Consider the following 24,025-nt stretch of genomic DNA (forward strand, 5'->3'; position numbering starts at 1 on the left):
CATGGACTAAATAGAGAGCAATTTGGCTCTTATGTTATAATATTTAGCTTGTAACTCAGCTAACCTTCCTTAAGAAAAACTTAATCTATTGAAATGAATAGAGCTTGAACTTGCATCTATGCTCAAAGAGTGTACCGAAGACTTCAAATACACTTGAAGTTTATCAATATATTGTTGATTCTCTAATGTGAATAACTCAACATCAAAAAGCTTGTTATACAAAGAATTAATACTTTGCAAAATTGCTTCTAAGTTATTTACAAAAGTTGAAAGTTCAACCACTAGTACATTTGACCCCATTTTTTGACCAATAGTGGTCAAAATTTTGACCTAGGTTGGTCAAAATTTGGAACAACCAATTCGTTGAAGTTTTTCCCATCTAAATTTTGACCATCTTACTAGCTGGTTGAAATTTTGACCAGTACATTGGTCAAAAATATCCCAGAGTCCTAGCGCAATATACACCAGGCGTTGGTCAAAATTTTGACCAATGTTTGGTCAAAATTTTGACCAATGTTTGGTCAAAAACTACAGATAGTGGTAAAAAATTTTGACCAATACCTGGTAGAAAACTTTTAGGTGTTGATCAAAATTTCAACCAACACCTGGTAGACAACTTTTAGGTATTAGTCAAAATTTTGACCAATGCTTGGTAGAAAACTTTTGGATATTAGTCAAAATTTTAACCACTGTTTGGTAGAAACCTTTCAAGTATTGGTTGAAATTTCAACCAATGCTCAGTCAAAAACTAGCAGTCATTGGTCAAAATTTTGACCAATGCCTGGTAGAAAACTTTTGGGTTTGGGTTGAAATTTTGACCAATTCCTAGTAGAAAACTTTCAGGTATTGGTCAAAATTTTGACCAATGTTTGGTCAATATTTTTTTGAGGCATTCTATAAAATAATTCACATGCCTTGCCTATGATTTGACATTTTGCATGCATCCTACACTCTCTCATCCTAATTATGGATTACAGAGAGTGATCTGAAATGATGATGCTAAAATACACACACAATCAAATCCAAAATGAACTTGCATTACAAATAGATTGTGAAAATCTGATATTTTTAATTTTGTATGCATGTCTACTAGGACAATCATAATTATATATGTTTAAGTTGTGATTGTCATGGTAGACATGCATGCAAAATTAACAATATCAAATTTCCACAATCAATTTGTAATGCAAGTTTGTTTTGGATTTGATTGTGTGTGTTTTTTAGCATCATTGTTTCAGATCACTCTCTGTAATCCATCATTGGGATGAGAGAGTGCACGATGCATGCAAAATGTCAAATCATAGGCAAGGCATGTGAACTATTTTATAGAATGCCTCAAAGAAGCTAAGAATATTGAAATACTTACAAGGGACTATTCTGTTGCTCTAAATATTATAGCATTTTGAACAATCCATGGATGGTGTAAAAGCTTGTGTAAAGGCAGCCTATTTGAGGAATCTTTTTGTAGTAGCTGCATAACCATGATAAAGTGTTACCATGATAACTAAAATTTTATATAAGTAGTGAGATAGACATATCTAACAAAATTGTCTTCAGAATATCAAGGCAACGTATACTAACTTGAGATATTAGATCTTTAGTTGCAGCAAAAACAAGTGGCTTTACACGAAATTTCAAATCCACTTTCATGATCCTGCATAAAAAAGCTAGCCATGGTCGAATCCATGCTTAAAATAAGAAAATATAAGAACCCTTCAAGTATAAGACTTGAAGCAAAAATATATATATACTAAGAATTGAAACATAGTATGGCTTCTCAAACCTTTTATAAGTGTCTAAATGCTCCTTTACTTCAAAAGGAGGAACCCCATAAAGAAACTCATAACACAAGATCCCTAAACTCCATATGTCTACCCTAGAATCATGTTCCCTGTTTTCCACTAGAATAGACATTTGCAAATATGCAAATAATCTAGAAGGTGGAAATGAAGAGAAAAGTAAATATTACACACTAACATACCCATTTTAGGAGGTAAGTAATCCAAGGTTTCACACATTGTTTGCCTTCTATCAAAAGTGTGCACAGAACAACGAAAATTGACAATTTTTAGCTCACCCTGACAAGTGAATTTGTTAATAATGTAATGATCAGAAAGTCATCCTTGAAAGTTTAAACTAAGTATCATTAGAAATATATTCATCCTTGGCACTTACTTGTATGCCAATTAACAAGTTCTCTGGCTTGATATCTTGGTGTATGACATGCTTTTCATGGCAATATATCAAAGCTTTTGCAAGAGATGCAATGAAATGTACAAAAAAAGAGTCAATAGTTTCCAGTCTAAAAAAAAGAAAAGTAGATTGTAAGCCATTTACAATTGTACTTATAGTAGCTGATCACCTTTCATTGAAGCATTTACAATGTTGGAGCTCTTTGTAGAGCTCACCTTTTGCAACATATTCAAGAATAAGATAGACCCTACACTAAATAAATTGATGAATCAAAGAATCAATTAAAGAAATACCATGGAAGGCTTTGATGAAAAGTAAATTTCACCCAAAAGGTTAGAACATTGCAGGATATGCACCCGATCATAAAAGTATCCAAACAATCAAAGTATATTTGGATGGGGGAAATGACTCTGAATTTCAATCTCCCTACACAACTAGTGCTCTACCTGTGACTGCTGGAGCTGGTTCTTGAATAGAACTTTTAAAGCCACAAAAAATTTTCTCTGTTTACACAAGTGAAATTAGTTGGTGAATCATTAAGTGATAGTCCTTCACTAAAAAAATTATACCATTCAAAATCTTACTTCTCTTACCATATGATAAAAAGGAATCATGCATTAAACTTATCATGTCCCTTGGTTGTAAATGGGAATCTCACTATTTATGATAAAAGAAAATATAAGAAACATTTTTTATGGATACAAGAGAGCAAATATAACCCCAGGGCTAGGATCTAAGCTACATGGATGTTATTGTACGTTGTGGAGCACCCCTCAAGCATATTTCTAGAAGTATTTTTTTAAGCAAACAAATTGGGATCCAAGCTACAAGGATGTCACCTCGGATTGAGGGTTATGTGTTAGCCCAGGTTCCATTCTGATAAGATGGCCATGATCAGCTCGTTAGAAAAATCTAAAGCCATTGAGGCTAAGGCGAGGTTTGAAACTCAGTTTCTGTTGATTTCAACATGGGTATGGAATTGAGTTTCAGTTATGTGATAACCTATACCAATTAAGATGGCCATGATCAACTTGTTAGGTAGAATCTTAAACCAATGAGTGTACTTGATTTTAAAGTAGCATTCCCTATAGAATCACAAAAACACTAAAAGACACTAGCCAGATTTACCATTAGATTTGGGATTTTCATAATGTAGTCCAATTGATTGGATGTCAAGACAAAAATGCATTGACAATAACTAAAAACTAAAAGTGAGCTAATAATATGACTATGGTTGAATCAATGAATTCTATGAAGAGATTCAGGCTTTCATTGACACTGCAATTTCACCCACAGAAAAAACTTGTTAGATAAAATCTAAAACCAATGATGCCATGTTTAAAACTCCATGCAATTTGCCTTTTCTTCTGTCAATGTCTACTTGGGCAGGGATTGAGTTATATGTTAGCCCAATCCCCTCATACTAATAAAATGGCCATGATCAAAAAATTCCAAATGAAACAACATGCTTTACCTTACAGACCTAAGGAGTGCACATCTAAGTATCGTAAAAAAGCCTGCATATCATCAATGAGCATAAGTACTAGTACCACACATAGATATGGAAACCTGACAAAACTTGATTTTGTAAAATACACCAAAAATCTAGAACTAGTTTGTATGTCAAAAATAAAATTGGTTTCAACCCACATAAGGAACAAACTAAGCACTATTTCACTGATCAACCATCTGACTACAAAATCATGAGAGATCACAACACTGCCAGTTAAGGCATACCATTTCCAACATAAAATTATAGTGTCGAGGCATGTTTAAATTGTAAACCCTCCTTAACCATAAAGAAACAAAAAAAAGAAATAGAAAACAAGAAACAAAACACCCAAAAGTTAAAATTCCTTCATATCTCAACTGCCACAAGCTCTTTGTAGATATAATTTTAACTTTCATCTTCGGTTGGGCAAGATAATATTGGCATAAACAATAGATAGATGTGAAGACCAATACATGGGTCTATTTTCACTTTGTACTTGTTACAATAGAGATCATAAATAGATGTGAGCAATTATATTTACATAATATAATTGTTAACATTAGTGGATCACTGCAAAACCCTATTTGCATTGTGATACTTGCTACAACATAGATCATTTGTGAAGTATCTGACATTAAGGATAGTTGAAAGAACTTGCTAAGAGTTTATTTGTAGATTGAGTGCACAAGCATATTCTTTACAATGCATGGTGGTCTTCAACTATTATATTTTGAAATGAATGTGCCAAAATTTGGTGTTAAATACATTTTTATATTCATATCATCTTTTGTAATGTGCTCTTTAAGTTCCTGTCATAGAACTATATGCAAGAGACTATTAGTATTTAACTTATTATTAAAAATTACTTTTCTAACAAATCATATATAAGATATTTGTCCCATTTTAAAGTTTTTTGACTTAATTTATAGTCTCTGAGCTGACCAAGCCTACTCAACCATACTCTTGAGCCAAGTCTCACCAAATCTTGGAGAGTACCCAGTTAAGTCCTGCTCCAAAACTTTTGAGTCTTAGGCTTGTCCTGAGCCTTGAAATTGGACAATTCTAATACCTAAACATAATAGCCCTAGTGATTGAAATTTCAAATCTTGAGAGTTAAGGGTCATATGATATGAGTAAGATTTGAATTATATGACAAATTGATAGTCAAATTGGATTTTTGTGTTCTCTAAATGCTTTGATTTCATTTTTGTGCTTAATCATACGGTTTTTGTTTTGTTGATTCAGTGTTGAGTTTTTATATCAATTCTATGTTGTGTCCTAAGTTTGATTCAAAAATTTGGAATACCAATCAAGTCTGAGTCCACATCTTCGAACTATGCCTTCTTGTGCATTTCAGATACCAAGATAATTTACATATTTGATATTGAACAAAGATTTGTTGATTTTTACCTCAAAATCTGTGGTTCAATCATGACTATGTCATGAGACAGTTTTACATATAGGTTCCAGTAAAAATGCTTGAGACAAATTGATGGAACCAAATTTCTTCATGCATTGAAAATAAGGTGACTTAATGAAGAGAAGATGAATATTATCGTTATGTTTCATAAAAAGACAACTAGTCAACAAACTTCCAATTGTTTTCAAGACAAGAATTATAAGAAATAAAAGTTCTAAATAATGCATTTTTCTTTAACTAACAAGCTATGAAAGTCACATTTCTTTGAAATGAAGACAAAAATGGAAGAATGAATTTGCACAAAGCATATATGGGAATCATATTTAAATTAGAAATAAAACACATTTCAGCCTTACAAATAAGGGATACGCCTTTAGCATTGTTATCATTTTTGCTAATATCTTGACTCTCTGATGTTGAAACTGATGAGGGAGTTTTAACATTTACATCATTTTGATCCAACTATGACCTTGATAACAACATCTTGTTTTTAGCCCAGAAATGTAGTATGCATCACAACAACTCTTGTTGTTACAAAACACTAGGTTATTGCATCCTGATGTATACTACCCTACGAGGAACATAATTGGTTTTACCAAATAGTTGATCAAGTCTATTTATTTATTATATTTATTTTTAATTTATACATTTAAAAAATGGCTAAGAGATTCTTTCCTAAAATCTCAAAAGAATACCATGTTGCTCATTGATGAGGGTAGAATTAAACTGAAATATTTAATAAGTTGCTCATTGAGTTTGAATACTATGGGGAAGTTTAATGAATTGAGAGCAATGAGAAAAACATCCCAATTGTTTGCAAATTTTATAAATTCAAGAAGGAAGTAAATGCTGATTTTTTAAAATAAGAAACATAAAAAGAAGTGTACTCTTATAATACCTGGATTTTAGGAAGCATCCCTTTATTATATGCAAAAACAAGATTCATTTCAGCGCCAATTGAGCTAAACAAAAATTTGTTCCATGAATCTCGTAATCCCTTGTTGGGCTATTGATACCTAAATATCAAGAGTAACAAAATATTCTTATAGATAATCTAAAGAGCCATTGATTCATATAGATAATCTAAATAAAACTACCATAATTCACCTCAAGAGTTTCCTTAGTTCTTAAGGCACCTTAGAACATAAGATTATACACCAAAATTGATTTATTAAAAAAGAAAGTATAAAGAATTTGAATCAAATGCAACACTTGGTATCCACTTGATATTTTTTTGTAGCTCCATCATGATTTTGTGTCCTTTTTGGTAGTCATTTTGATTATGGGAATTTTTTTTTGCAAAATACCTGGACCACTTATTGTTTCCACATAAATGACCACCTAAACAAATACAATTAAAAAACAACTACTCAGCTAAATCGGATCTCAAGCCCTGTAAACTGCAGCTTACTAAGACTACCAACTCACTAGTCAATCAGTCACCTATTATCCTAGACTTCTAACTAGTAATTGGGGATTTTAATCTTATTAAGACCACAACAAGTTAGTTAGACTTGTGTTATCAAAAAAAGAAAACCTTTAGAAATAAATAAAAATGGAATGTAACTAAAAATGGCTCTGAAGGGAGAGAAGGAATATCAAGACAAAGAGAATCCAAATGACTGAGGTCAAAAGAGTAGACACAAATGAATAGACACATAAAATAGAAGAAAGAAGGATATTGTGTACAAGGGAAAGAGGGGGGCACTAGATTAGAAAATTTTTAGCTAGAACAAAACCGCACTGACTATTTATGTGAAGCCTACTCCCAAAGTGAACAGTCAACAAGCAGTTGTGCAAGATCAATCTATTAAATTGTGGTCTCATTTATAAGAAAATGACTCAGGGAAAGTTGAATCTTGCTCAAAAATGGTACAATTTAAGATGCATACCTACTTATTCGATGATCTTCCTCTTGATCCCCACGAAAATATGTGCCTCTTTTAATTAGGAGCTAAGCACAGTCCACAACAACACACTAGTTTCCCCAGTTCGAAGAAATGACCTGAACAACAAATGATGAAAGAACTATCAAATTCAGATCTTAACTACTTATTACTCAAAAATTTAAGTCTAAAAGCTCAGAAAATCCTCGAAATAACTAACTCAATCGCCCAAATTACTGATTCAAAGTTTTGGTGAAGGAATTGTGCTTATTGTAGAATGATTTCAACTCAACTCACCTCAACTTGAAATAGGTGATGAAGATTGAGTTGAACTCTTACAATCTATTTTCTTGCTACTATTATTTACCTATTGAAACTTTTTCTTCTGATGGGTTCTCCAAAAATTCTTGATTGTATTGTCTATCCTACCTGGTAAACTTTCTGTTATTTGAGATCACCTAACCTTTGAGAAAGAGATGTATAAAATCATTGAGTAATTTTATTAGAGGTCAAAATTAAGATTAATTATTATTATTATTTATTAAATTCAAATAGATTGGAATCCAAGACCTTTCATATAAGAAACTCTCAAATTAAGATTTTATTATAGATTAAAATGCAACTCTTAAATGGTATACATTAAGAAATAAATTAAATTTGAAAAAAAAAAGAATAAACATAAGAAAAAATATTGAAATAGTTACAAACAATTTTAATGAGTTAAGTTAATACCTATTTCCCCATTGAGCATGAAGGTCAAGAATCAAATGTTGTTCATGTGGAGTTATATTGGTGTGGTTCAAATCAGGGTGACGATAGTTAAGCCATCTTAGTATGCAACTCCTCCCACTTGTGTTCAGGCCTTCATCATTCTCTAAGAGATTAGATAAGAAAAATTCAAAGGGATATTGAAGAAATTTAAACAAAGACAAAAAAAAATTTCTTCAATATCATGCAACTCCATGCAAATAAGGAACTCCTAGTTTTATCCTTATACATTATTGCCATAGGACATGGGAGGAATTACAATACTACTCAAAGAGATATAGATAGATAAGATTATGGCTTCACTTTACACACCTGAAGCTTTGGCTAGAAATTCCCAACTCCCTTCACCATGGAGAGTGATATAAGATTTAAGCCCTTACACTTTTTGCAAGGACAATAACATTTATCAAGTTTTCTTCGAAATTGAGCCCACAATGTAGCCATTGTCTCATTATTTTGTTCTGGGTTCATATTGTCAAGCGTGGTCTTTCTTCTTAGGGAAATATATCTGCAAATAAATTGGAAATGTTGGACATGTTGTAGTTAATGTTTATATCTGCACATATGGAAATTGTTGATTAATGTTTTCAAATGTAACTAAAATGATCCTATAATTTTTAGAAGGCCTAGATGTTTGCAAAATGTGGAGTTATAGAAAATGTATCTTAATTATTTGCAAAATGCCTCAAAGAGATGTCACAAGGTGAAAGTTACTTAGGTGCTATCAATAGCATGCCTTGATTGATCTTGATAGCAATGAGTAATGTGATTAATGCATCAACTAATGAAGATGACTAAAATATCAAAACATATTAATGTATAGAAATGTTTTTCTCGAGGAAATATATGCTCTTTAGTAAGATATAAAAAGAAATATGAATTAGATGTGATCTATGTGTGCTCTAGGCAGATGGACATTACCTTTTGAAAATCATTCAACAGGGGCAAGCATGTTCTTAATAGGTATAGTTACTCTTTATATGGCTCTAATCTCTGATTATAAATAATATACTTCTTTTCTCAAGCAATACATCAAATTTACAAGGGCTGGTATATTTACATAGCAATAGTCAGCATTGCATGGTGGTCAGATTGGTGGAATACTTTTTATAAATATCAAAAATTCAAAGCTACAATACAAAAATTGTTTGTTATTTAGTTTCAGAATTACTCCATGCTTTATTTTACAATAATCAAATGTTTTTCACAAAGAACATGTGCAAGTAACCAACCCAGTATGACTCTCAACTCTTATGTAGCAAAGGACAGAGCTTGTGCAAACTACAGAAGCTAATCCTCAGATTTTATTTAAAGGACAAATTAGTTGGGTTTTCACAGTAATAAAATAAAGCAAACTATTTGACAAAATTTCTCAGAGTTCAGGTTACAAAAATTTCAATATGAAATGGTCCAACATCCTACAGTGGTATCAAAGCACAAAATATCCTGCTAGCCTATGTGTAGTGATTTAGTATTGGAGATGGCTAATGCGGGAATAAGTATTTTAAACAATTAAGTGCAATAAATTGTTCAGAGATGTTAAATCTGTACCTTTAAGGAGATTCTTGAAGTGATTATTATGCTCTTCCATTTGGGAACCTAGATGTCCTCTACAAAAATAGCTAGTGGTTTTGATCATCCCATAGGAATAGAGGACCCAAGATGTTAGTATGCAGAAAAAGTCTGAAATAATCCCAATTGCAATGCTTTAGTTTGAAGAAAATTAAATTTGGGTTGAGAAATCTACCTAGCCCTTGTGTCAATATGAAAAAACCTTGAAATTTTTTGTGTATCCATCCTTTGAGAGGCCTTGTGAGGAAAAATACTTTTAACTATCATTCATATGTAAGTGGTAATGCATGTGCTCCTTGCAGCTGCAAGATCGAGGCCTCTTTGAAACACAATATCTATAGCCCTCCAAAAAATGATGCTTCAAATCATTGTGTAAGCAACACTTGTAAATCATTAAAATTTAATTTATTTGCTTGGTCATCATACTTGCATAAAAGAGACTATGTTCCTAACAATGTAGGAAGGACTTTGTAGCTTACATTGAAGTCTGGTTTCAAGAGTTTAGAGATAGAGTGAAACATTGGATCACTTTAAATGAACCTTATGCCTACGCAGCTATGGAATCATTGAAACCATAGGAACCATTGAAACCATGAACCAAAAAGAAAAATAATCATTGATTCCTTTCACTCTCGTACTCTATAGGAACCACTAAAACCATTAAAGAGAATAGTGAGTTATACTATTTAAACCATACTAAGCCACTATACAAGCATAAATCAATACAAAGTCACATTCAACAAACATTATCGGTAATAAGTATTAAATCTTGGGAAGGTAAAAGCTAATTTACATAATATAACTTCTATTTAAAAAAAAGACAGGAGCACATTTAATGATCCCCAAAGAGGTGTAATAGAAAAGGATTAGGTTTAACTAACTTATTGAAGTTAGGCACAGTTTAAGAGGCAATTAGAATATTCCTCTAGTTTGATTCTTCCTACTTTCAAATGCACTACATGGGATGAATTTCAAAGACTTGCATTCATATGTTTCAGTTGCTTTGCTATCTGAAAATATACCTATGTAGATGACTAGTATTAATAGGTCAAGAAATTTGGCAGGTTGTAATGATAAAACATAGAACATATGGTAGGCTATAATAATAAAATATAAAGCATACTTTCATTCTTTGTAATGTTTCCTTAATGACATCCTAAAAACTGCATATCAAGACACAATTGATAAGGTATAGGCCCAATCAAGATTGTAATAGTCTTGTTCAGGAGATAATTATTGAATACTACTATTAATTGTTCAGAAAGGTCACTCTTGATTATTTTCTTATTCTCTTTTTATTTTATATTCAATGTTTTCTTTTAACAATCAAGATTAAATAGAAAAGGGATAAGGAAATAATCTATATTGTTTTTTCCCAACAGTCATGTTTAGGCTTGAATCTGTTGAATATTGAGGATCATTTATATTTTCTAGAGCCAGTTAATTCTCCAATTGGAAGAAAAGACACTGAGGACTTACAGTATGTAGGTATTCACAAATCATCAATCTTAGTTTATGTTTAAAAGTACTATTTCTAGGCATCCATAAGGCATATATCCTACTTTATGATGACAGATGCTTCCCTATGTGTGTCATCTCTTATGCTGCATTTCTTGGTGTGACAATGCAAAAAAGGCATTGGCATGACTAGGCTCCAAAATCTCTTAGCTCCCCTTCAGTAGACCTCCACAAGCTTTCCCTTTCACACATACCACTTGATACCTCCCAGTATACTTCACTTTCCCTCCCACCCTGCCATCTACATGTTTCACCATGGTCAAACACATCACAACCTCTATTTTCACACTGAGAAGATGCAACATACGAGATGACAAAATAAAGGAATTAAGTTAGTATTTATCTTCATCAAGCAATAGGCATACACATGATAGTTTCTAAACTATAAATTGTGTTGTCTTCAATCAGAGGTTGATGTGGATTTTGTTTATGGATGCATAAAAATCATTACAACTACCAACAAGAGGAAAGGAGGAGCTCAAGTAGTTCATATATAGGCTTTCATAAAAAAATTTCAGCATTAGATCCTTAGAGAGAAATATTAATTGAAAACAAATGGTAAATGATTGAGCTTTTAAAGCAAGAATCCAACTCTAAAACCAAGATCCAGTCCTAGAGAAAATGAAGCCAAAACAAAAGGGACCAAATGAATTTGGTGCAAAAGACAACCCTTAATTATGGCAACAAAGCCAAGGGTGTGATGTTTTTGTGGTCAAAAGAAGATCAATTAAAATTTTAAAAACAAAAACCCATCTTCAAAATATCAATCTCCCAAGCACGATTTTAGAGTTCAAATCCCCAAGTTAATATGGTAGCATCCTCCATGAATAAAGGTTGATTGGTTCATGTGATCAAAAGATAAGTACATTTCCAACTAGTTCATTTTAGCTCTCACAAGATGATTATGTTGCTTTTCCTATCTATTCTAAAAACCTAACATTTTAGTTCTCCAGAGGCAATTAGATTGATCCTCCTTATTCTAAACTAATTCACTTTCTAGTTCCACTCATTGCTTTGTATCATATCCTATTGTAATGCTTTGTTTCTTATTGAAGTTACATGAATACAAGCTAGGCAAAATTGCCATGTCTTCATTCTTGTAATCTAGCATTTCTTTGAAATGAGTAGCTAAGAGTTATAAGTTTCTTCACACACATTTGTTATGTTTATATTATTATTTTTCATTATTTCCTAACGAATAATACTAATCATTTGTGGATGAAAATGGGAAATACAGGTGTTGCAAGTGGATTGTTTAGTAGGATGCAATGTGTGTATGCCATTTATTGGTTGTGTCATTGTAAGTCAATAAAGAAAACCAAAGGCTTAAGACCAATTGCAATATAAGAACACTTGAAATATTTATTTATTATATGAAATACTCACCAATCCATCTCTCAAAAATTCCCCTCAACCCATACACAACTTCTATGGAAAATCTTGGTGTTGTAATTTATCCTTAATTATTTTACCTTTTCACCACACACATAAAAGTCACAAGGGGAACTAGTTGTACTTGTAATTTCACAAGCCTCATCATAGCATATGAATATTTTTATCTTCTTTATTCTCTAATTTGACTGTAGAAGCACTTTGACCAATGTGTTGCAATGGGTTACCTACCATGGGCTTGTAGAGTCTATGATGTCCCCATACTTAAACCAATAATACTAAAGCAATTGTGCACTTTGTGATCAAGGGGTGGCAATCCTTGAACAATAATAGCAGTAGAAGTTAGAATAATTAAAAGTATTTGCACATATATGTTAGTAGAAGAATAAGATGTGGAAAGCCATGAAGTCTTAAAAATAAGACGGTTTCCCTAATTGCATTAGGAAGAATAAGGGTTAGTTCCATTTGATGATCCCCTTCAAGAAGGATGGTGAACATTCTATACATCTTCATTTCCATTAGCATCAAACACTCTATGTTGTATAGGTAAACCATTGAAAAGGATAGTCAACATGACATCTTCAAACTAGTCATCATGTAAACTGTAAAGCAATAACTATCACAAGATTATCCATGATCAAATGGTGAAGGATCCTCAGCACGACATCTAGTATTGAGAAATCATTCCTAGATGAAGGAAAGTACTCACATTATAGAGTCACAACTATGGATAAATCGTCATTTAGAACTATTTTCACTAGTAGCTAAGATATCAATCTGCATCATACGTGGAAGAAGTTGAAGAGCAGTCAATACACATCAACATCATGAGAAGAAGTGATTTGGTTAATGAACCAATTACTAAATCAATATGGAGTGATATAGAATAGCAAATGAGGAATCCATAATGGGTATTTTGATTCCCAAGTGCTGATAAGTATGAAAGCTACTATAAAGACCAAAAACCAAGTGATAATTGATCAATGATCATATGTATATCCAATGATGGTCCATGATTACTATGTAACATGATAATACACAAATCAGGAGAAGTTGTATCAATAAATATAAATAATCAAGAGGACATCAATCAACATATGACAAAGCAATAAAAAGCATACAACACTCATAACCGATACCAAAATGGAGGAACTGTAATTATGTTATGATAATGATTAAGTGAAAAAATTATTAACTTTGAGATCTATTGAACCAATGAACCATATTATTATACTAACTCATGCACACTGACTAGTGAGATTATTACTATTGGCATCCAATAAGGAGAATATTATAATCAATAACTAAAGGCTGATTAATTATTGAATGAAAGGATGCAAATCTAACAAGGAAAAGGTGCATCTAGAAATGATCATGAAGGGATACAATCTTCATTATTAAAAAATGTTATACTAACTGATCTTATTGTTAGAAGACTTGTAACAGAAAGGTGCGATTAGCAAAGGAAATAAAGGGACATGAGACATGTCCCATACAATGGCACTTCTCACTCAAGGATGCAGATATAAGAAAGCCTTTCCATTGATCATTTAGAAATACAATACAAACTAGATAAAACACAACAATTTAACACAAATGTCTCATATTCATTTAAAGAGGTTCTTCTAAATCTATTTCTTCTTTTCGTCATTTTATCTTTATTGTTCCTAGCTAAAAGAAATGAATATTTCTAAGTTTTGAATCTACATGAATAGAACACAACTTTTATTCAACAGAGGTATGAAGAATGTCTGTGATAGATAGTTGTTGTCAGTACGCTCCAGAATACTATTAGCTAGCTTGTTCTCATATGTTTTGATTGTCTCCAAGTAACAAGCACACTCTTCCACACTACAATCTTCAAACAACAATCCTAATTAATGACAAAAAAATTATCCCATATAAAAGAAAAAAAATTGCACAGGTTATTTACAACAGGAATAAGGGGCAATATATCCTCAAAAGTTGTGATTAAAAAAGCACACATAATGAAATTCTTGCAAAATCAACTTTGTAGGGTAAAAAAGATTACTTCAAGTTCAAAGTGATTAATGTTACAATAAAACTAGAAAATAAATCATCACAATGCTGCACAATTGATTAAGTCTCACCAACAAGCAAGCAATTATCAAACATGAAACAATTACAACAACATTTGAGCATTGTAGGCAAAAGTAGCTGACTCACAGGGATAAAAATCATTTCATTGATGTAGAGTCTAAGATGGTAAAGCTACCAATGGAAAGCATTTCAAGTCAGTTCAAACATGCAAATCAACCAAATTTGATAAGCCTAACTCTAAAAATGATGACTTGTATGAGTTTGGTATTTGAGATAGCCATGTTTGCTGCCACCAATGCACTTGGATTAGCAATTAGTCAATAGTCCCTCAATTTGTATTGTTTCAAAAGGTCTCTGTGTGCTTCATTTTGGCCCCTATTATATTGAAATTCATTCTGCTATTAAATATTTCTTCTCTCTATCTTTGATTCATAAATTCTACACCTAGTTCTGTGTTGATTACACTAGGAAACCAAAAATCTGTTGGATATGTGTTGTATAGTTTACATGTGCTACAACCTACCATGCCAACTAGAGCTCAGGGTTGTGCCCCAGCTAACAAAAAAGAGGGGTTGCATGTGTTTGGGCCATAATAGGTGTATTTTGGGCCCTTAGTTTATAACTTTATATATCAAAAATTTGGGCAGAATTTTAGAAGTTCACAAAAATTTATACACAGAAGTGCTTCTATATTCCACACATTTCTATTTGACAAGACATTGTCTGTTATAGGATTTTCATATCCTATATAAGAGGAACCTCCTAAAACAACTCTCTTGATGAAAAACAATTATGGTATCATATAATCATAGAAAGAAAAAAAAAAATTCTAAATAAACTTAAACAAACTAACAAACCATGACCAAGATATCCACCCCCCCCCCTCCACCCCATAAGTGGACCAACAATACTTGATGAACAAATTGAGAAGTTCATCAAGTACCCCAAAAGGAATGAGTAGTAGAATATATATCTACTCAAGATAAAACAATAATGAAACTCATCTCACAATGCTTCTTCAATAGGATTGAGTCTTGACCTTACTGGGCTTTTATTCAATGATTAGAACTAACACATCTATCTAAGGTCGACAAATTTAGATAGGTGCAAACACAACTATCCAACACCAAAGTTATGAATAGGGACACCCCTCTACTCACAAAAATTATGATTGCAGACAAACTCATCCAATCATAATCACCCAAAAGATTTGACTGGAGACAAACAGATCCAATCACAAACAACCAATGATTGTGATTGGGGACAAACACATCAAATCATTATTACCATGTAAAAATCTAACTAGTCACATAAATTACTAGTAACTAACACAAGATTGAGCCATCTCTTGGCATCTTGAAAAATTATCCTTTTGAAATGTTTTAAATGCAGCAAATTTGGTGCTAGATGTTTCAATATTGGCACCTCAAACTACAAAACCTTCGACCAATGAGATTCCAACACTAACTTAGTCTTCAACTCCTCTCAAATAACAAACATCCTAGAATTGGATATTTATGTCCATTTATAATTTCAAGAATTTTCCATGCCATTTTCTTCAAGCACAAGATGTTAAAGGTGATATGCACACATGATACTACTAGCAATGAAAGACTAAATGCTTCTTGTCCCACTATTGCAAGATTTTTTGAAGGCATGTTATATCTAAGAAAGATTTTTCTTATAAATTTTAATCTGAACAAAACCCAGTCTCCAAATTAAAATTCACCCTAACTACTGTCAATTTGAGTCTCTTTTATTGTAAGTGTTTGAGCTTAAAATCAATCAAAAGTGGGTCATGGTTGTAATGGAATTTAAATTGTAAAAACTCCAATCAATGTGATCATCTACATTTTATTAATTTGGTAAATAATATTGCTATCTTGCCAAAGCAAAAATTCCCTCAAGAAATCTATTAACAAACTATCTTTGTGCATTTGTTTCAGGGTGGAACCCAATGTTCAACACTAAGAGTGCATCAGTCACTTTGCAGAAGCTTTCCACGTTTTATACAGTGTTTGTGTTAAGTCAAGCCATCACTCAAAGAAAATTATTATTGGTTTAGAAGGTTTGCTAATGATTTGAATAACAGATTGGGCATATGAAGAATTAGAAATTTGAAAAGACTAGTCATGCTATCTGCTACAAAACCTTCTGGTCAAATATGTCTATAGTAAACTGTCACCTAAAAATAATTAAGGTCATTGACAACTTGGCCAAATTTTTCTTTCCCATTGCACAAGCTTGTTGTAGTGGCTGGTCAAGCTTGGTAAAGTGAATCAAAGGGTGAGAGCAGTATTGAGGAGTTTATGAAGAATAAACATGGAGTGTTGTATAGGATATACTTTAGATCATCTAGGATTCACAAACTTAACAGCCCCATGGACCTGGTATGGTACCTCTAATAAATTGCCTTGGTTCATTTGAAAATACCAATCATATCCAAAGGCCTATTTTTGGGCCTAGTAGGAGCTCATATGCAAATATGGGAGGCAGAGGGGGTTCATTTGCCAAAAATGGCTTTGGAAGGCCAATTTCTTGGGCTTCAAACCTTTTTTATATGCCAGTAGTAGGTAGAGGAAGGGAGTGAGGTCAACTAGATTCTCTATCCCTTTGTCATAAGAAAAGCATAAATGCTCAAAGAAAATTCAAGTTAGGGTAGAGGATATGGCAGGTCTTGGACACGAAGTCCCAATTATTGATGTAAACATTGTAGATAAAATGCAACAAGATGCAAGGAAACCATAAGATCTAGTAGCAAGTGATCATAAAGTGAGTTGTAGAAGTATCATTAAGTCTCAACAATCTAATAGTGAGAATATAGAAAAATGTGGACCAAAATCTACTTTTAATGATACTATAAAAACAAATCACAGCATTTAATAATATTACCAAATCAACTATGGATCGTCAATCCCAATTCTTCCATGACCCAACAGCAAAGGTATCAGCTAAGGTGGTAAAAGTACGTGCGCATTAAGATCCAACTTACAATCAAAGTCTTTTGCAAAAGCAAAGGTAGCATTAGAGGAAGCATTAGATTTGTTCATAACATGAAACAACATTTGGTAGTCCAATGCACACAAACAAAGGAAACTCTTGAAAATACAACAAAAATTGTATTGTTTTCCCAAATTCGATAAGTTTGGTATCCAACCACATTCTCTTCAGAACCCTTTGAAAAATTTGAAAACTCGTGCGCATGAAAGACAAAGTGAAAGTGAGAAATGTTTCTTTTTTCTTTATGTATAAGCCTCATGTTGGTTGAAATTTTGACCAACACGGGGCTTACATGTAAAAAAAAAAAAAAATTGCCTTAACATCTGACCAACCTAAACTTATTTAGTTAATAGTTGAAAATTTTGGTAGAAAAATGAGGTTAAATGTAGTAGTGAACCTACTTGATTGCTATCTCTATTGAAACTTTCTCGAACCATTTCAACAAAAAATTCCATTGGCCTCAATATCATAATTATTGACCTTTTCAATAATATGAACTAATTGGTCTATTATTGGTTTTTTCTCATTCATATCATGAGTATCAAATGCATCTACAAAAATATCTTTTATTTCATCCAATACTTGGCATTGTTGATGTTCCCTTCTCAACTCTTTTTTTGTCTTTCTCTTCAACAAGTCTTGCAAATTTTGTATTTTCTGAAAGGTTATGTTTTCAAGATCATATTATTGGAATGAAAATAACCTCATCCAATTTCATTTCCTTCCTAGGTGACTTAATCTTTTACTTCAACTAATTTGACCTAGGAGTATAGGCACTCAACAATGATATTTGTAAAAGCATTGCATCAGTACTCAGTTCCTATATCTATTGACTAGTTGTGGCACTTGATGGTTCAGTAGATACTGCCACAACACTTGACTATTGTACTAAGGCTTGAATTGCCTCTTTCTTTTTATGAGATTCCTTAGTCATTTTCTCAGCCTCCTTTTCTCCCTCAATGTGAGGTCTTGGGGCATCATGTGTAGATGTATCTGCTTGATTTTCTTCTTCTTCTTATTCCTTGTCAATGACAGTGGTGGCCTCGATAGAAGAATTCTAAATTGTAATCATTGCATTCCCTTCCTTTTCTTTCATCTCAATTGTGAATGTAGGCATTTTGGAATTGTCTAATATAGTGCTCACAGTTGACAAACTCTCTACCTTTGGATATTCTTAAATTTGAATAAGTATACAATGAGTGCAAAGGAGAGTTGAATCAGAGCTCTCTCAAAGCATTAAAATTTTTTTGATTGTCTTCTGACATGTCCTCAATGGTGATAATATCTTGTTGTTCATTCTCCTCCACTTTCTTTCTTATTGCCTCTTCCAAACTTTCATGCTCATCCATGTCTTCTATATTGTCCAACTCTATCTGGCTTGATGTGTCTTCATCCTTGTTTCTATCTTTTTTTGGCATCAATCCAAAAATCACTTTCCAAGTCAAAGTGTGTTGTTGTACAACTTCTTCAATTTTATTTTTAAATATCTAGAATGCTCTATATTTGGGAACAAATCTATTCCTATATTGTTCAGTGAACTTTTCCCTTTTCTTTGGTGTTAGTTCACGCATTACTTGGGCTAAATTTCCTTTTGATATTTTCTTTTTATTGGCTATGGTAGATTGCTATTGTTCATTAACTTTATTATAAAACTCCTCAGGTATGAGATTTCCAATTTCTATTGGTGTCATCTTGAAAGTTCCCATAATTTCTATTATTTCTTCTTCTTCTATATGTACTTTATCACTTTTAGTTAGTTTCTCATAATTTATGAATTTGAACCCCAACAAACCTACACTACTTTTAATGTTTTGGAAAATTTCATCCACATTAGTTGGATGCATGTGTATAGCCACTTTGAATTGGCTAACATCATCAGATTCATTCTTTTCTTCATCTTCTTCCTCATTTTGCAAAACTAGCCTCCTTTTCAGCTTCTTAGCAAGTTGACTCAACTCAGTCTTTGTTTTGAGCTTGCTTTCTTTTTCTTGAACTAACCCCCTTTTCCTATTGTTGTTTCTTTTGTGGCTCAACTAAAGCTATAGTCATTATAGCCCTTGTTCTTGGTCTAGTACTAGGAGGGGTAGGCTTCTTCAAGCTCTCCTTTACTAATGGCTCAACAATAGTAATAATCTTTGGCTTCTTTTCCTTCTGATCAACCACTAATATCTCTTTACCTTTATAATCTGCAACTTCTTCTTTGTCCTCGCTCTCCTCTTCATCACTAGATTGGTCCTCACCTTGACCTTGTGTAATCTATACTAGTGTACTCTTCTCTTCACCTTGACCTAAGGTCTTCTCAAGATTTTTCATCATTTTCTTCTTTTTCCTCTTTAGGGTGGCAGTCTCCAAACGAATGGTAATCTTTGTTTTGGCTTCTTCATAATTACCAAATGCTTTGGTTTTGTCATCGACCTTTTGTGCTAGCAATGTTGTGATAGTTGTAGATGTTGTTGGAAATATAAGAGGAGTAGCTGAGAGGGGAGGGGTGAATCAGTTACCAAAAAATATAACCTAGATCCCTTAGATGCCAATACAAATCAAAACTCAGTGTAAATAGAACTCTATTGTAGCTCAACAAATAAACAGACACACGGTTTACACTAACAACTATTGAAACTCTGTAAATACTGAAAAAACTCAACAAATTCTTATCATAAAAATCTTAACATATTATCTATGATTGATGTTACCTTAACTTAGTTGCAAACACATAAAAGAAATAGCATGAACATAATTGACACCAAGATTTAATGTGGAAACCCAATTTGAGAAAAACCACCAATTGCACCTAGTTACTGATTTTCACTCTTTTGAAGTGAGCCCTATTAGGAGCCAACCCTATTAAAGATTACAAAATAAACTATTAGGTCTAACCCTATTAGAGGATTTAATCACCTTGTTAAGAGTGGCCTTGTTAGAGGTCTTTAGAAAATTCAATAGAGATGCCACCTTGTTAGAGGATTTACAAATAGTTGTTAAGCTAACTCTATTAAGAGATTTAGATCACTGCTACAATGGTTAGAGAGTAACAATGAGATGACCTAATTTATGATGCAACTTAATTACTTATTACAGATCTCAATTCTAACTTGTATACTTGATCCTTCCTAATCGAATGTATCTTTGCATCTCAACAAGGATATTTTTCTTTATCCTTTCAATTTTCTTCTTCTAAGCATTACCAAATCTTCAATTATGTTCCACACATTCAATCCTCAAAATGACCTTGTATTTATATCTTACAAATTATCAAGTTAGCTTGAATATAACATAGAATAATTAATATTCATCTCCTCAGTCGACTAGAACCAACAAACAATTCAATTGAACTCAATATGCCAAAATAAGAAAATCCTTCATTAGCTGACCCTACTCGGAAGATACCAATTCAAAGCAATTTTCATATGTCAACCAAGTGAAATTGTTAACACTGTATATTCACAAAGTTCCTTTGGTAACCAAGTGAGCTTGGTTAACACAAGTTCCATCCAACATTTCCTTCATTAACTAAGTGAGCTCGGTTAACACTCAACTTCTGCAAACTTTACTTTGTCGCCCGAGTGAACTTGGTAGATACTATCTTTTGAACTAGGCAAACTCTGGAACGCTTGATAGATAGAGGAAGTTGTCTTCAATGCCCGAGTGAGCTCGGCATACACTGACTAGAAATGATATGAAATTTTGTGTAACATCAAAGGCAATGCACAATTAATCAATGGTTCTCAAAAATTGTTTCATCAATGTTTACTTCATAGGGAAAGGATCTTAACTATTGTACCTTTGGTATTATAGGTTGCACATAAGTACAATCACTGTCAACAATAAAAAAAAACATCATCATAATATTTCTTAATGAGAGACATATGAATTCTTCTTCTCTTACCTCATATTTTTCTAAAATTTTATCAAAATAACTACACGTCACACTATAAAAGTTTTCTCCTAGTTGTTGAACAAAATCACTGTCTATTGTGTCACAAGTCAATCTATACTCCATACAACATCTCCAAAAGTAGAAAAATTATTTTTCACATAGAAGAATACACACATAAGAAGTGAACCAAAATTACATGAATTATTTTTGGCCTTTCTAATTGCTCCAAGATTCTCATCTATTTGCATCAATTGCAACTTGATAATTTCATAGTTGTGGTCTTTCTTCACAATCTTGTAACCTATGTCCATTGTCATGCATGACACACTATTTAGTCAGCTTGATTGGTATAATTTGTGAGCTATCACATGAACCACAAATTCAATTCCAAGATCTTCAATGTTGTCAACCAACATTCGTCGGTCATTCCACTTGGCCTTTGTTTGTTCTTCAATGAGGTTTCTAGCTTGGCAACACATGATCTAGGGTAGGATACCTTGTGACTTGATGGATGATATCCTTGGTAATCTTAATCGGTCCATTCTCCAACCATAGTTTCATTTCATGAGTTCAACTCAAAACTATCTTTATCCATTCAATTTTGAAATCACAAGGAAAATATATGGCATGAACTAACCCTTTGTCAGCAAAAAAATTGTATTCATCCTTCAATACTCCATTTTCACACAACTTGATCTATGCTTCCCTCAACTCATAATCTCCAATTTCACCAATTTTGCAAGTAAAATATGATCTTACATCATGAATCATAAGTACCTTTGATGGAGTCAATGATAAGGTGCCTGATGGATCTCCCTTCAATGCAATCTTTGGTATAGCTTAAAATTTTGAGGGTGGATAGGCTTTGTTACTCACCAATTGAATGTTATTGATTTTCTTTTCTTCCTTCTTCATCTCAATAGATGTGTTTTCTACCATATCTTCATGTTGGGGTTTTAAAAATAGATTTTGAGTAACTCGACAACAACAATACCTATACTAATTTAGTGAATTAGTAGATGACACACTGGTAGATCTTTGCAATTCTTTGTACAAATCGCTCTAGTTAATTGCTTGAATCACCTGTAAGTTCTCTAATCATTGGGTGAGAAAAAATATTCAAAATTTGATATATACCCTCAAAAGGTTGAAATAGATTTTTCAACAAATTCTCTGTACATGGGTAGGTGCATTACAAATGACTCAATTGTCACATAAAAATTTGTTCACAATACCTTCTTTTCATTGCTCAATCATAACTACCACTATGTTTCCATTACAATTTCCATGCTTAGCCTATCAACTCGGTCTGTATAGGAGCTCGGTTCATATAGTGATACTCAGTCATTATAGTCATCATTACTAATGCTCAACATCAATCATGTACATGATTTCTTTGCTTAATTATTTTCTCAAATCTGTCCTAATACATATTAATTCATGCAAATATGGACTTTAACATATTTTATGTTAGGAATTGGTATAAGATGTAGCTATTGAATGTACAATTCCTTACATACCTTCTTTTCTTAGTAAGACATGGTGTGATCACCTGATCCATTGGATTGGGTGACCTCAACTTCATTGATTCCAGTATTTCCAGCTTCTACCTTCTTTTTCCAAGTTTGATTAATATATTTGTTTGTTTGTTCAACATCAACTTTTCTTTTTCCTTTGATGTGTTGGTACTAGTGCTCAGGTCCTGTAGTTCTTACTCACATGTCCAATCTTATGACAACTAAAATAAACTAGATTTCACTTCAATGGACTCCTTTATTTGCCTCTGAAATGTGTCTTGATACAATTTTATGGAATATGACCATATTTTCCACAATAATGACAAATATACCATGTTTTGTAGTCCAGATTATAGAAGCTACCTTGTTTGGATGCATTCGTTTTCCTTTTGGTTGTCCAATTGGATTTTTCTTTGGATCTGCATTCTTGACCTCTATGTCCATATTTATGACAGTTGTAGCAATGATGTTCAAATCTAGGTGCAACTAGTGTATTGCTAGCCTTTGACCTACATTCATGTGCTTGGTGTCCTTTTTTCTTGCAGTTAAAACAATGTTCATTGAATTTAGGCTTAGGATTTTGCTTACCACTCTTACTTCTGCAGATATTGGTTGTATGTCCAAGCTTCTCATAGTGATGACATGTAGGTTTGTTGTGCTTTGAATTTGCATTCCTTTGTTCTCCACTCTTTGATGACTCTCCCTCTTTAGTGGATGATAGGTGCATGGAATATCCTAGTCTAGAGATGTCACTAGGCATTCTTGGTGATCTCATCAATTCTTCAAAGTATCTTATAGCTTCATTAGGTTTGTTCATCCTTTTCACTAGTTCCTTATTATATCTTAATTCATTCCTTAGTTGATCATCTTGATATCTCAAATTTGCAATCTCCATATAGTTTCTATTTAGTTCTTGATTTGCATGTAGCAATTGATTCACCATGTCCAACTAATTTTCTATGAGCTTCTACACATCAGATGTCCTTTCATCAAGTCTAGTAGCCATTTGTCTCTTGTCTTCTTCTACCATGATTTTATCTTCCTCAACTTTTTTTTTTTTTTTTTTTTCAGTTACTTCACATAGCCTTAAAGATTGCATTTCATGTTCTCTCTTCAATCCTATGAATTTTTCATTCAGTATGTTGTTCTTCTCCACTAGGTATGCTATAGTTGAATCACTTTCATTGGAATTACCATTGTCAAATAGTTCTTTAGTGTCCTCTTCTTGATAAAATGTATCATTTTGTAGGATAGCTAAGTCTTTCCTCTTCTTTAAGGATTTCTTTAACTCCTCTTTTGTTGCTTCAAGCTGCAATAGTATGATTTGGA

General features: G+C 32.7%; 1 pseudogene; it reads right to left on the reverse strand.

The window, feature by feature from the left end:
* Window positions 1–1,372: 1,372 nt before the first annotated feature.
* Window positions 1,373–23,140, reverse strand: LOC149537744 (serine/threonine-protein kinase Aurora-1-like; annotated as a pseudogene).
* Window positions 23,141–24,025: the final 885 nt, after the last annotated feature.

The sequence above is a fragment of the Cupressus sempervirens genome, chromosome 9 (assembly GCF_028749045.1).
Source record: "Cupressus sempervirens isolate cs-2001-9-10 chromosome 9, ASM2874904v1, whole genome shotgun sequence".
In the NCBI taxonomy this organism is placed as follows: Eukaryota; Viridiplantae; Streptophyta; class Pinopsida; order Cupressales; family Cupressaceae; genus Cupressus; species Cupressus sempervirens.